The following is a 12,552-nucleotide window of genomic DNA, read 5'->3' as shown; positions in this document are numbered from 1 at the left end:
AGAGAGAAAGAACAGCAACCAGCAAAAAAAAAAAAAACCACCCTTCAATTCAATTACTAGTGCAGCAGCAATTTGCAAAATTGATCTAATTTTGTAAGATGGGAATACACTGGGATAAGCTAATGCAGGGTGGTGGCTGGGGCACTGTGCAAGCAGCAGCACAGCCAGCCTACAATAGGAGCACATACACCACTCCAGATGAGATAAAGGAGGAGATGGCAGCTCCCCTCTCCCAGCCTCACCAACTAAATTCTGGTCCAGGCAGTGTCCACAAGGATCTCCTTCCATCCTCCATGCTCTTCCACCACAGCTTTGCAGGAGGACATGGCACACCCCATGAGCCACCTCGTCCACCATGAGGTCCCCAAACTGGCAGCTGACCCCAGCACTGGGCAGCTGGACATCCCATGGATGGATCACATCCAACTTCTGCAGGCTATGAGAGAGCACAGAGACGTGGAAGGCAGAGGCACAAGACGGCAAAACCCTACAGCATGCTTCCCAGTGAGGGAGGAATGAGCTGAAGGTCATAAACTCACAGAGTCAAGGGTAGCAGAAAGAAGTGGGATGCATTTTAAAAGCCCCTTTAAAAACAAACAAAAAAAAATGAAAAATAGACCCAACCAACAAAACCCATTGTACTAGAGAGCTGGATGGGATTCATTAAAGGGAAGAAGGGCTGGAATCAGAGCTCTCATTTGCACTTTTCCCAGCACCATCTGGAGCATCTGCACTTGGCAAGAGCACAGTGTATTTCTGTTGAAAACCAGAAGCAAATGGGGCAGCAGCATACCTGGAGGTAGCCTCTACCCTGCTAATGGCACCGGAGATCTCCAGTGTGCTTTAAAACTAAAATACAGGTGTGAGGCTGAACTGTGCTGCTCCTGCCACAGCGGAAGAAAGGCAATGAGATGCTCTGCTGGGAGGTCAGGAATGCTGCTGCAGAGAATATTTATTGCACGTGTCAGAGACACCACTGGGCATCAGAGCCACAAAACACAACCTCACAGTCCTGTGTCACATCACAACAACAGGACCATGGTATCATTAATCACACTTGGCTCTTTTACATAATAAAACAGCAAGAGGAAGATTACTTTCAGCCTCCAAGCATATATCCCATCCTAAGCCTTCAGCAACAAGAGCAAACCTGAGAGCTCTTTCCTTCATGCTGCGCAGAGCTTTCAAGCTATGATCAGAAGCAGCCCAAGTGCCACGCACTTGCTGGCTCATCAAGTTCTACCCTGCAAGCTGGAAAGCACACAGTTGCTAAGGTAATGTGAGGTTGTGTGGCATAAGGGAAAACTTACTGCTGTCTATACATGAAAAAGAAGAGGCGAGTGCTTGGAAAGAGGACAGTGAGTTGGGGGGAGCCCACTTGAAAAGTCCTTGCTGTCCATCCAGACATGCCCTGCATTTCTGATGGGGTTCCTGCCCGCTCCCCCACCTGCCTTTTTCATCTTGCTTTGTGTCCCCAACATTAGAACATCGAGTTCCATGCCTCTGAAATACCAGACAGTAGAAAATTACAAAACAAAAATAGTCTGAAGGCCAAATGGGTATGGACCCAGTGATGAAGACAGCATGTAAGAGTGAATCAGATGAATATATATTGTAATTTTGGTAGCTATTTAACAGGAAGAATGAAAAAAAAAATCTAATTACTATCAACTGTATATTTTCAGCTACCCAGCCAGAGTGCTGTTATTAAGCTACTGCATAATTGCCTCTTTTACTCTGCTTCCCACAGAAGTTGTGTTATTTCACTCATAGTTAAACTCATAATATTGGCTTCATAACTAACCCTGCCAATCCAAATCCCCGGGCTGGTGCAAGGATAAAAATAGCAGTGTTGTTTCTTCCCTCAGCTTTCCATCAAAGCCCTCTGCGTGAGCCCTGGGGCTGCAGTTCACAGGGGTCACAGCCATCCCACCTGCTGCTGCCCATGGGAACACAGATCCAGCATGGAGCAGAGAGCGAGGTGACTACCACCTGCTCTGCACATCTGTGGGGAGAACAAACCCTGCCCATCTCCTCCCCACACAGGGGGAGCTGCAGTGAGATAGTTCATGCAGCATGGCTGAGCCCTCATCTCTTAACCTAAACCTTTTGGCCCACTGAGGACCTCAGGCCAGCACTGAGCACTGTTGCTTATAAAACCTGCATGTCAAGTACAGCTTTCTTCCTTCTCTGAACAGCAAGTACGAGATTGTACCTCATATACCAGAACACACCATAACACCAAACTCCATATTCAAGTACCAAAGACATTAATTGAGACAACTGTCAAAAAGTAACAAAAATAGAAAAACAAAATTCATCTGCACATTTACTTGTGAGACTGCCATAAAGCACTGGGCTGTTACCCATCTGAATTCTGGAGGTTTTGGCTGTCTGAATGCTCTTTATGCATGGGAGAGACTCTCCCTGCTGTCCCAGCATGGTCCTTCCCTACAACAGCTTCAGGACAGCCAGTCTCTTCTCTCTTGATGCCATGTCCTTGTGCCCAGCAGGATGCTCCTCTTGCCCAGAACATGGGGCACACAGCAGGGTCACACCCTCCCTCCAGCTCCGGTTTGGGCAAGATGACAGGGCTGGAAAGGGTGAAGGAAATTGGGTTTGGCCTCGCCCCCAGCCCAACTGCTCCCATCTCTGTCTCTGGAGACACCAGCCCTGTGCCAGGGTTGCTCTCTGGTGGGCACGCACAGAAACTGCTGAGAGCTGAAAGGAAAGGACACGTTTCCCAAAGCAGCTGCACACACAGGAATGGGGCCAGCACCAGGCTGTGCCCAGCCACCTCCGCATGGAGCCCAGGGCCCCAGCTCTCACCTCAGGGAGAGCTGCAGAGAATATAAGTTAACATTAAACCCCTCTCCTTGGAGTTTCCACATGCTCCTGAACCAGCTCTGCAGTTACTGCTCTTTCCTCCACCTTGCTGCTGGAGGAGCCCCTGGCTTGGCTGTGGTGGACACACAGAACTCTCCTAGTATCCCTGTGTCTGTAGGGGACACATAGGAGATAGTTTTGTCTCACTGCTTTCACTTTTGACAGAGCCACCAAGCTGCAGTACCAACATCTTCACTTTACTGCTTGAGATAAGAGGATGCAAAGTTTATGCCATTGCACAGCCCTGATGCTCTCACACAAACCAGCATGGAGAGCCCCGTATCAGGTCTTTCACTAACAGTGTCCAAGTACAAGACGAGAGGAGGAGAGTAAAAGGCAACCAAAGCCATCAGATCCAGGGGTACTCAGCATCTCAAACACTGAAGCCAGAGGCTTCCTGTATTCTTCCTGTATTTCCCCAGACTTGTGGGGTGTCCCTTTAGTTTTGTCACCTCCTCATCCCCAGAGACGAGAAGGAATGAGAGTCTCAAGCTGTCCTCTGCTCCTCCTGATGTGGTACAATGTGTTTTGGCAGCCTCCTGTCAATCTGCAGTAGGTCCTTCAGGAGCAATCTGGAAGAGGAGAGCACAGGTCACATAAACACAAGGTAAAGCAGAGCCAAGCAAATTTTGCAAGTGCAGCTTTTAAATCTGAACTCTACTCTGAGCATGCAATAAAGGTTGTGCAAGGTCTCGCTCCCACTGCTCCAGCAGTCAGTCTCTCACTGCTCCATTTCCCTCTGATCTGCAACAGCAGGGATCCATCACAGAAGTAAAATACAGCACCTTCTGATGGCCCCCCCACCATGCAACGAACACACCTGCATGCTTAGGAGTAGAGCCATGCGCCCATCTCATGATGGTGTCATCTGAAGTGACACCTGCACTCAGCTCCTGTGATGGAGGCACTTCTAGTCACACCCAAAGGAGTAGGTGGTCCCATGGACAGGGGCAGGGGACACTGAAGGATCTCCACATGGAGAAAGCAGTGGGTTTGTCATTTGGATGCAACGCCCAAGCAGACAGGGGAATGCAGGACCAAGTGGCTGTGCCATTATGCTGGACATCTGCTTAATTAAGACACACTGACCACTGAAAGTCATAAGGGCATCTATCTTGTATGGTGCCAATGCTGAATTAAGTCAGTCATGTCCAAGACAAAAGTTATACAGCAGATGCAAAGAAAAAATATCTTACCAGAATCATCACATGCAGAGACCTTCCAAATATCAGCTTCAGGAGGGCTGGGTGGTGAAGTACTGAATTTCTCCTGTGAATGAAGGGGAATGATGCAGTTTTTTTTAAGTTTCACATTGGGCAGCTGCAAATGTCCTGTAGGTGGAACATTCCTGTGGGTTGTAGGAGACTGTCCTTGTCCAAGCATCAGAAGGATTCTGTGCAAATCAGCTCACTGTCCTTAGATGTTCATATATATGAAATTCAAGCATTTGTCATTATTTTTAGACACGAGGGACCCCTAGAAGCACTCAGTGGGTTTGCACTGAAGGGCACGTAAGCTCTCATCTAATCAGTCTGCGCCTGCCATTTCCAGTACAGCAACCCACAAAAGTCTGAGGGTCCAGTACATGCTTGGTGGGAATGTATGCAAGTTTATTCAAAACCTTGACAAATATTGCAAAGGGTGAATTTGAGCTGAGACTGAGATCAAAGGTGTTAGGTTATCAGACTCAGTGGGTGGCATGTTAATGAGTTCTGAACTAGTGGCTATAAGTGAGAGGTTTTATCTACAGCTGAAAGAAAAATGGAGTTCAGAGCACAACAGGTATTTCTGAGTAGTTTCTCATTCATGCACTTATTTTATGCCAGTGCCTACAGAAATATGCAACAGCACAACAGTTTTGGAACAGCCCACTGTATGGATAAGCCTACTGAATTTGGTTTTCTGGAACAACAACAACAACAACAAAGACCTGACAGAGAGGAAAATAATTTCAGAGCATTTTCAAGAGGACTGCTTAGCTCACAGTCAAGAAAATGCACTGACATGTGGAAGAATAGCATAGGTCCCATTTTTGCCATCATCTGTTTATGGACATTGTTAAACCCAACAAACCCTCCCTCCTTTCCCTTACTACTATTCCTTTCTTTTTTAATCATGACAGCCCATATTCAGAGTTGAAAAAGACTTTCTGCCCAGTGACTGAGTTTCTGAAGTCAGAAGGCAGGGAAGCAGGATGCTTTTACTGCGTTTTCTCTTGCTTCATCCAACATCCACTTTTCCTGACAGTGACATCAAAGCAGTTGCAGTTCTTTGCATCTACTGTAGCTTAAATTGTTTTACAGCAATTTTCCTCATTTAAAAAGTACCTTCCCTTCTCCTTAAAGTGATTAGAAATGTCATTCATGCTCGCCTTTGGATGTGAATTGAACTATTCCCAACAGCCACTCAAAAAAATACATAATCACCGTAATTACTGGTGGCATCTAATTAACATTCAACTTCCTCTCTAAAGCAGCTACAGCTGGACAACCCATTTATTTCAGCCTAAACCTAATGCTCTCCTCATTCTTTCCCATCACCAGCAGCAGCCCACCCGTGTCCACCTTCATGGACGTGTCTGCTGGGCAGCAGCAGCCTCCAACCAACACCCCGTGAAAATAAGGGACTTACTCATACTAATTATACAGCTGATGGAGCTGTTAGCTTCCTCAGTCAGGATTTGTCCCCAGAAAAGAAAAAAGAGGCAGTGGAGCTGCCCAGCACTGAGCGCTCATTCTGAACAAACTGGAGTATATATAAATCCATTGCACCCTAGTAGCTTCAGGCTAATACTGGTGTTTCTTTGTAGCTCCTTCTACCCTCATCCATTAGTCTGACAATTTATTAATTCTCTTTTATTCTCCAGACACATGTCTCCAGACACTTGCCCTGGTAGGAAAAGCAATGCTTGCTGCTGCCATCTAGATGAGCTCCACCTCATTAGCTCTCCGTTTCTTTCCTAAACTTTGCTGAAAATATATTTGCACTCTTTTGCTCACACCTCTCCATTTTCCTCTCTCTCTCCGCTATTATCCCTCTAATTACATTATTTCATCCCATAATGAATGTAGCGCTTATAGGAACGATGCTCTGCAAAATTACCTTGTATTTGCATTAACATTTGAGCTTTTATCATTACACAGAATAGATAAAGGGGGATGAGAAGCAATCTGACAGTTATCAGGAGAAAGCTCTAGCTGAACTTTTCCCAGGCTTGAAAATTACTAATTCTTTTTTTTTCCCCCTCCCCCACTTCCATTTGTCACCTTTGGCACAAACCTCTGCAGCAGCCTCTCCCCCTATGAGGGCACCATCAGGTCTCTGCCCAACCACCTGGGTCAAGTTTGGTTAAGACAAGTTAACCATTCCAAAAGGTATAGGGAGAAAGAAGATCAAACAACATGAACTTGCAGGGTTTATTTGCTTCAGAAATCAACTAAAAACAAACAAACAGTTTGCTATAAGGACAATATTGCTATGCTGACTGATAAAAAACAGCCAATCCCACATGTGGGGTATTTACGCAACAGTCAAGTAGTGGGCATAGTGATGATGGTTGCCGACTGGACTAAATGATCTCAGTGGTCTTTTTCAGCCTTAATGGTTCTGTGATTCTCTTTCTGGCCCCAACACAATCATCACTATTGCTGAGAGGTAAAGCTCCTCCAAAATGCTTTGGGCAGAGCTGGACAATCAAGTTCCCAGCTCCACAAGAAGACAGCACCCAGGATGTGATGGACTTGGGAAACATTTGAGGCAAGCTGATGTTCAAACGTTATGAAAATGCCCCAGCTCTTATCAGGGCAAATCAAGCCAAGACAGATCAGAGAACTGAAATCTCAGCTTTTCATAAATCAAACCACTGCTGTGTGCTCCCACTGGCTGTCCGCAAGCATTCATCTTTGAAGGACTAATTGCAAAGCAGTATGCTTCCGTTTTAATTGCCAGTAAAGCAGAGTAAACCCATTTTAACCCCTGAGGAAGTGCTGTGTCCCAGTGCAAGGCACAGCTTGGCAGTCAGACCAGTGACCTGTTGGTGAGCACTGGTGCTACCCAAGCCCTGTAGATCTGCCTTTCAGTGCTCCTCACTATGGATTCCTGCTGTTCACAAAAGCATGCTACTTCTGCAAGTACTCTCAGCATAGGCAGTATAGGTTGTCTTTTTTCTTTTTTCTTCTCCCCTTTTTAAAGAAAAGAAAACTTCCAGAAGGAAAACAGTCTCTTTGAAACCACACAGTGCCACCTAAACGAGCTGAAGATGGCCAACAGACTCAAACATATCCCTGTACCTTGTTGAGGTTGGGCAGGCAGCTACCACACAAGCTGACTCACAGCTGAGTTATTTCAGCTGATGCTTAAAGACAGGACTTGCAAACAAACATCCTGCTCAAACTAATTGCCCTCCCCAGCAGTCAGACAGGTAGCAAGCTATCACTTCAAACCTCAGCTAGCACTCACCCGCATCTTTAAGTGCTCCTTGTCTCCCCTCGAGGCAATTAACTCCTAGCTCTCTGACAGCTTCTATCTCCAAAAAGCAGTTCCCATTTTACTGGCACAAGACTTTGTATTTGTATCTCCAGCTTCCATGCTTTTATTCCCTTTCCTCTGCAGGGCTTTGCATGTGTTTGTGTCTGGGTGTGCGTTTTCTCACCCCAATGAATTCATTATTTATGGAGCCGAAAGAGCAAAGCTCCTCAAACGGCTGTTCATCATTTGGCTCCTCTGCATGTCTCTCAGAGGCATAATAAACATTACGGGAAAGCAAATACCAGGCTCAACTGGGCTGCTCAAGTGGAAATAGAGACATGTAGAGGGCGCACCATCGTGTGCTGAGCTGCCTGCCCAACCCCAACTTCCAGCGCCAGCGCTGCACACGCGGCTGCATGCATGAAGGGATGCTCTGGGTCAGCACCTTCCCAGGACCGCCGCTAGCTGGAATCTCACGGTATCGCTGAACGGCACTAGAGGGCAGAGTTGTTTACCATCGGCATCTCTGATTCAAGGTAACGATTTGTACGCAGTATCCGAATTCTTCACAGTACTGCCCAATACACAAGCCTGCTAACGTGCAAATACCACCCAACGTATTCTCACTTAGCACAAGGCACGGGAACACGCCTCGTTCCCTTATTCTGAGGGCCTCTACAGAGCATCCACGTGCAGGACTGCCTTTTGCTGGTACAGCAGTCCTGCCAGCCCGGGCTCCTCACCATCAAGGATGCATAGGGCAGCTCTGAATAACCTCCACAACAGCCAGATGGGAAGAAAGCAGGTTTCCCTATCACTAACTTTGAGGAAGAGGCCTTTCTAACCAGCAAGCTTTGATCAGTCTTGAGTCAACACAGCACACTGATACTCTGCTGCCCAGGCTCACTGCTAAGCCTCTCCACAGATGAGAAATGCTTCCAAGCAGACATGATGTTCCAGGCTTTATTGAGCTCTGACTTTGAGCAGCCAGCCACAGCCCATGGGAGCCCACAGCCAGACCAGCAGCACAGTTACACCCACCCCAACCACACAGAACCCATGCAGAGCAACTCCACTGCCAACCACTACCAGCTCAGCATCCTGCCCAGGGGGATCACAATCCCCCAGCCCTCTTACCCTATGGCAAAGGCTTTTGGCTGGTATACTTTTTCCAACTTATTGCACTTGGCTGATGCTCTCCTGGTGCTGACTGCCTGCAGATACATCTGGCTGCTGTATACCAACAGAGCAGTGGATGAGCATGGAGGGCCAACAAACCTCACACCAAACCACTGGCAAATCCTCTTCTTATTATTTCCCTAGTGCACACAGCGTGCTTTTCTTTATTATCATCACAGTCAGTCATTCTACAGATCTGCCTGCTGCTGGAAAGGAAGCAGAGGAGCCTCATGTTAGAAATTCACTGTTTCAGAAGCTGAGGAATTTGCTTACGAAAAGCTGCACAGCACTGTTATGGAGCACCTGGCCCCACTTCCTACAATGGCACTTCATAAGAAAATCTCTCCTGAGAAAGGAAAGTAAATGCCTGCAGAATACATCTTGGAGCACAGTGCATTAAGGGCTTCATAGTGTAGAATCATTCTGGCTATCTCGGTAGACTAGAAAAAATAAATCTATTATTAATACTTAAAGAGAAGGAAGGAAACAGTAGTTCCATTGATTTCAGGTCTCAGTCACATTTTGCCCCTTGTCACAGCTGTTTTATCCCACATCTCTTCCTTCAGGGCACAACCTGCCCCTCCTTCCTTGCAGAGGAAAGACAATATATTGACTTCTGTTTATGCAGAACTCACTGTTAATATCACCATAGCAGTGAGGGTTGAGAGGAGCCTCGAGCAGAGGCAGAGAGCCTGGGGCAGGGTCAGAAGGCCTATTTCTGGCAGATGTTTGTCTGACTTCTGACTCCCAGCAACAGCAACTCCACAGCTTCCCAGGGCACATCTATCCCAGTGCTTCTCAACCCTCATATTCAAGTTACATATCTTAATGTCACTTCTGCCCATCCCCTCCTCCACAGACATAGAGAGCTGCCCATTCCCTTCCTTTCTACAGCAGTCCTGGTGGACTCAGGCTCAATTATCTCTTCTCGTTGCATTTCCTCTCCTTCAGACCAAGCAGCCTTAGCCCTACAGCTTTTTTCTCCCTAAAGCTTTTGTTCTCAGCTCATTTTTGCTGTGCTTTTCTAAGTTGTGTTTCCCCAGCACCTCTTCCTCAAGAGAAAATAACCCCAAAACAGGATGCTTTTCCAAGGTCTACCCAGCAAGAAACAAAGCAGGAAGGAACGCTTCTCCCCATTAGGCAGCCCTCAGCCTGCTGTATCCCCACAACTATTTGGCTTTTCTATTAATTCCAACCTAGGAAATACTATATTGCATCAAGCCACACACCACAGTTTATTTACCTTTAAGAGCACCTGATGCCCTCACTTAGTGGTCATTTCAGCTTGCCTCAAGCACCCTTTCAATCCCACCCTGCCCATCGATTTACTCACAAGCCAAAGAAGCAGCAGCCACCAACAAGGACCAGATTTAGGGCTGATTTACACAAGCACATCACCTACACAGCTTGGATCTACATCAGCCACCTGGCCAACAACACTGCCTGTTCTGCCTTCCTCCCTTATAAGCAACTGCTAATGAAGTCTCTGCAGATGCAACTGCTGATGGATCCTGAACCTGTCAGCCTGGTTGGCCTGAGCCCATCTGCACTGAGTTAGGCCATCAGCCTTTGGTGGCTCAGATCTGCAGCTGAACTTTACCCCTTACTGTGTGTTGAACAGCTTGGCATGCTGTTATCATCTTCCAACAGAGCTGGGCAGAACATTAAGAAGGATATAGCTCCAGTTCCCCAAACAATTGGTAACAAATTACTGCTGGAAGGAGCAGTGTTATACTAATAGTAATACACTTCTTCCCTGGCTGTGTGGTTATTCTCAGGCTGTGACGGTGCTTATTGTGTGCAGTGGAATTCAAGCCCTGTGCTGGGCTCATTTAGCTCACACGTTATCTCCAGGTCTGCTGCAGTCTTGCAACCATGTCTAAAATTCCTTCCTCTTCTCACAGAAACTGGTTCTGAATTACAGCTCACTCAGGCAAAAAAAAACAAAACAAAACACAACTTGTGAAAATCAGAACTCATAAATTACAAGCAATAAATTCACAGACAATACGAGAGGATGGGCTTCACTACCAAGAATGCAACATACCAGCACCCCTGCGTGCAATGAAATGAAGCAAGACAAGGTCTGACACCCCCAGGTCTCGGCGTGCAGTGATTTGTGGCTTCAGCCTTCACATTCATGCCCAACCTGCTGGCATGCGTTTGTAGCAGCACATATGGAGGCTACACAGCTATTCAGGTTCTTTTTTTTTTGGGGGTGGGGGGAGGAAGAGAAAAGGACTGAAGAATATCTGATGTGACATTTAAAAACTGAGAATCACCTTGAAGCTGCAAATGAACATGCTCATCTCCTCCTCCTTTTGTTGTGTGCAGCTGTATTTTTAATTTTGGCCGTACCAGCTTTATTAAAAACATGCTCCATAAGAAAGAAAAAAGCCTCTTTATTTGTAATATAGCAATTTGATTCTCTTTTACAGCATTTGCATCGTTTTGTTTAATTTTGCAGGACACCAAAATGAAGACTGGGATCAAAGTGAGTGATTTCATTAGAGCTGATAGATTTTATAGAGCTCTGCAAAGTTGTACCGTTGCCTGAAGATGTTTTAATGCAGGAAAGATCTTTATATTTCCAGCCTGCCAGTTCCTGTTACAATTAATAACCGCAGCCGTAAGAGGATGGCTGCTCCTTACCTGAGCTGTGATTTTAGCACCCAGCTTGGAGGCAACATGTTCCTGTTTGCAGCAGGCAATCTGGGGCTCACTTGGATACGTGTCAGCCAGGTCACTTAAAGCAGATGACACCAGGACCCGTGGCTTGGGTTAGCTGAAACTGCAAACGCTTCTCTGTACCTCAGGAAGGGATGAGTGGGAAATAGGAAAATGAAAAATCACTGGTGCCATGCTTATTTGACCCAGTCACGTGGTCTACAGTAATTTTCTTTAATGTTCTTTTCATTGTTTCTAACTGGAGTTTGCTGTAAAAGGATTATCAGACAAAGTCTGGCAATATAAGCAGTATGTGACTTCAGATGTAGGCAGGTTGAAGTGAGGCGTTGTGGGCATTGTTACTGAGACATGTCAAACCAAATCCATTCACTCAGCTTTTGGGGTCATCGGTACCATTTCATAGAATCACAGAATCATAGAAGGGGCTGGGTTGAAAAGGACCACAGTGATCATCCAGTTTCAACCCCCTGCTATGTGCAGGGTCGCCAGCCACCAGACCAGGCTGCCCAGAGCCACATCCAGCCTGGCCTTGAATGCCTCCAGGGATGGGGCATCCACAACCTCCTTGGGCAACCTGTTCCAGTGCCTCACCAGCCTCTGTGTGAGAAATCCACTTGTGGATAAATGAGTTGAATCAAAATAAAACAGAAGTCAGACTCTCCCCTCACCTTCACATCCATAAAGAGCTGGGAGTGGATGGGGGAAGCAGGGTATGACACAGGCCGATCCAAAAGTAATGCTCCCTCTTTTATTCAGTTGCTCCACAACATCAGAAGCAGATGTTGGTGGGATGGCAGTAGAGGTTGAACCTTCCCATCAACATTCCATTAAATTTTGTTCCTGAGCATCATATGGCAACAGAGGAGCAGTCTGACAAAATGGCATCTGACATGGAAGTGCACGTGAAGCAAAGGGTGTTCACTGAATCCCTCCATGAGGAAGAAGTGGGATCCATTGACATTCATTGACCCTTGCTGAACATTTATGGAGGCTAAACAGTGGATGTGAGCACAGTGAGATGGTGGATGGTGCATTTCAGCAGCGGCAACAGTGACATGAAAGACAAGCCACATTTTGGATAGCCATTTAGATTTTTACGAATGTGGCATGCAGGTTCTTGTTCATAGCTGGCAAAAATGCACAGCTAATTGTAGTGACTGTATTTTGTAGCTGAGAACTTGCTCTATCAAACAGTGTTATTGTGCTTTGTATCAGTTATAGTTTCCATGGAGATAAATAGGATGCATTACTTTTGGAGCAACCTATGTATTTATAGGGCACAATTACAAACTGAGCGTACCGTTTCCATAGCCCATTGCTATACCAGCTGCT

The 12,552-nt window shown here is 46.4% G+C and overlaps 1 long non-coding RNA gene across 1 annotated transcript; it reads right to left on the bottom strand.

Annotated features, from left to right (window-relative positions):
• Window positions 1–3,338: 3,338 nt before the first annotated feature.
• LOC104913189 lies at window positions 3,339–9,964 on the bottom strand. Its single transcript, XR_795184.2, has 3 exons — window positions 9,866–9,964; window positions 4,083–4,155; window positions 3,339–3,458 (listed from the first exon to the last, which is right to left on the bottom strand). It is a non-coding gene; the product is annotated as an uncharacterized LOC104913189 (long non-coding RNA).
• Between the last annotated feature and the right edge of the window lie 2,588 nt (window positions 9,965–12,552).

The sequence above is a fragment of the Meleagris gallopavo genome, chromosome 14 (genome assembly GCF_000146605.3).
Source record: "Meleagris gallopavo isolate NT-WF06-2002-E0010 breed Aviagen turkey brand Nicholas breeding stock chromosome 14, Turkey_5.1, whole genome shotgun sequence".
NCBI lineage: Eukaryota > Metazoa > Chordata > Aves > Galliformes > Phasianidae > Meleagris > Meleagris gallopavo.
The sequence above is the reverse complement of the archived record's forward strand: the minus strand, read 5'-3'. Positions and strand labels throughout refer to the sequence as shown.